The sequence below is a fragment of the Salarias fasciatus genome (assembly GCF_902148845.1).
Source record: "Salarias fasciatus chromosome 7 unlocalized genomic scaffold, fSalaFa1.1 super_scaffold_4, whole genome shotgun sequence".
Classification (NCBI taxonomy): domain Eukaryota; kingdom Metazoa; phylum Chordata; class Actinopteri; order Blenniiformes; family Blenniidae; genus Salarias; species Salarias fasciatus.
In genome coordinates this window covers 8,049,504-8,052,251 of record NW_021941229.1, presented here as the reverse complement: position 1 = coordinate 8,052,251, position 2,748 = coordinate 8,049,504, and positions in this window count along the sequence as shown.

Genomic DNA, 2,748 nt, shown 5'->3' with positions numbered 1-2,748 from the left:
GCGCTGTTATAAATCAATTGATGAGATGGTGAAAACAAGGAAGGAGTGCATTTCAGACTCTTCAGCGATAAAGAAAACGTATGAAGCTGTAGAAACTCCGGAGTGTGTGCATTACCTGAGTGTGTACATCCACGTCTTTCCACAGGGAAACAAACAGCAGTGTGCTACCTGATGCTCTCCACTCAGCCCCTCCTTTACTCCGTCCTCATTACCATGGAGCCTCCCGGTTGGATGGCAGCTCCACAGGTCTCACCTGTTTACTGGAAGGTTTCCATGGCATCGCGATTCAGCTGAAACACACGCAAGCTAAAGGAAATCAGCCACAGGATATTAATTAAATGGCTCAACCAACATTTGAATGATAATAAGAAGACCTACCAATGGTTAGAAAATGCTGGACTGACAGACAACGCGGACTCACAAGAACAGGCAACGACCACAAGAGCCATATAGGAAAAGGTAGATTAGATCCAAGGCCCGGGCAAAGACGCCCCAGAGACGGCTCAGCACATAGTAACAGGTTGTAAGATGCAAGCAAGGTCAGCATACGTGGAGAGACACAGCCGAGTGGGATCGTGTACAGAAAGGATATATAAACAGAACTCAAACTAACATGAGAAGCATGAGCATGAGGTTTTACTGCCTGTGTGGCTCATTCTCTCCTACCGTTCAAGAACTCCTGATTAATATGCACTTCTTCATTTAGTTTTCAACCTTCAGCTGTGCACTCACACCCCAATACCTACTGCGCCTGCTACTCTGCCAGTGTGGGGAAATTCCCTCTTATTTGCCGCACACAACTTGCAGGACACACCACTTAAAACACCTGTCACTCCTCAGATCTGCCAGGTTTTAAATAATGAGGCGGGCGAAAACAAAGCACGCAAGGTCTCCAATGACAAGAAACTGGTTGTTCAGCCAAAAAAAAAAAAAAAAAGCGAGGTGGGTATACATTACTGTGCCGTTTGAAAACTGCTGAGCTTATCTGGGTGCCACATCAGAGAGGAAACGGCTCTTTTAAATGAGAAATGGTGAAGTGTCCTCCTGTAGACAAGTGGACAAAATGGATTAGAGGTGTAGGACAGGGAGCTTTGTCTGTCATGCTGCTGCTGTGTACAAATATCAGACTCTTTTCTCTGGATTTCCAACACTTTGGGCAACATTTGAAAGAGCGTTTCTTTATTTATTCCCACCAGCTGATGAAGTTGCGCTCCCAGAGACATTTAAAAAATCAGCTAAACTCCCCTCTGACCTCATACACCCACTCCCTCCAAACTTTCAGATCACATATAGTTTTCTCAGTAACTGCTTCAGGAAAAGAGTGATGCTTTCTGGAAAATATTACATTTAAAGGAAGCTAAAAGCATAAGATTGGTGCTCTCTTTTTAAAATGACAAGGTGCGTTCGCAATGGGCTTTTGGGTCGCTGTGCTGAGGTGGGTTACCGAGAAACACCGGGGCGCAATAATGGCTTCACATCCTGACGTCTGGCGAAGAGGGGAGCAGACGGCCAGGCTTAGATGGCCCATGGCGGGGGGAAGAGAAATCAATATAAATGTGAGTTCATGACAACTAGATGACAGAAAGCTGCGTGCAGTGAGTTGGCCTTCAGAGTGGCCGCTGGCCGTGAGGTCGCCAACAGAAGCGCTTCTTCACCCTCACCGTCCGGTTTGGTAACGGTCCTCCTGTGTGGAGGCAAGACGGTGTGAAACATGTGTTTCTGAAAACCATGAATATGTTGGTGCTTGTTTGAATAAATAATAGAAAAAAAGAAAAAGAAAGTTGATGGCATGTAGAGCATTGCACAGTCCTCATTAGGGAGCTGGTAAAGGTGGGCTGGAGGAAAAGAAATGTGTGAGGTGGAGCGATGGCTCTCATGGTACACATTCTGTCTCTTGTGTTGTTTTTGAAATTCTGACTGTGTCTCTGATTCCAGGCTCCCTGACTTTCCTGCATGTTTGGTTTGAGGAAAGTATTCCTCTGCCCGGATCTGTGCATGACTACGTGATTACTGTCACCTGATGGTGGTTTGGGGGTCTTCTTCTTCTTCTTCTGTACTTTCCAATGCTGTATTCAGCGGTATGCGAACAACATGCGAAAAGAAAAGAGGAGCTGAATCTACTGTGACAACAGAACGTAATACTTTAATACGTTCCATGCTTTCAGCACTGCCTTCTAGTGGTCAGTAGGGATGAAATAATACTGCAGACAGCGTAATAACTTGTAGTCTTCTTGGAAATGTACAAAATCCAGATGAAGCTCTGCAAAAACACGTAATCTAAATCAGGATTTATGCACCACAATGAATTTATGGACTGTTACCAGATAAAATCTGTTCATTTGTTCTCTTTTTCTGTGGCTCATTATGAAACCACAAGGACGTTTGATTAATTTTCCAAATAACATTGAAATAACAGTGACATAAAAATATGATAATTCATATGTCTGTGACCGTGAAAACCAAGACAACAAGAGAAAGCGGAGTATTTTTTTTCTCTGTCTTTTAATTTTCTGTTTACCACAATTCTGATGTTTTCACCTCAATTATTTCTCCTTTAGAATGATCACATTTTTTTTGCAAAAACATTTGTGTATATATAAAAAACTGTTGTGAGTGTGAATTCTTGAATGCATTTTACCTTAAAATCTTAAAAATAGAGTTTTCTCAAGAATACATACCACATCCTTAAATCTTTTATGCAGCAATGTAGGTGTTTACTATTGAATATTTGATCGAATTTAATAATTG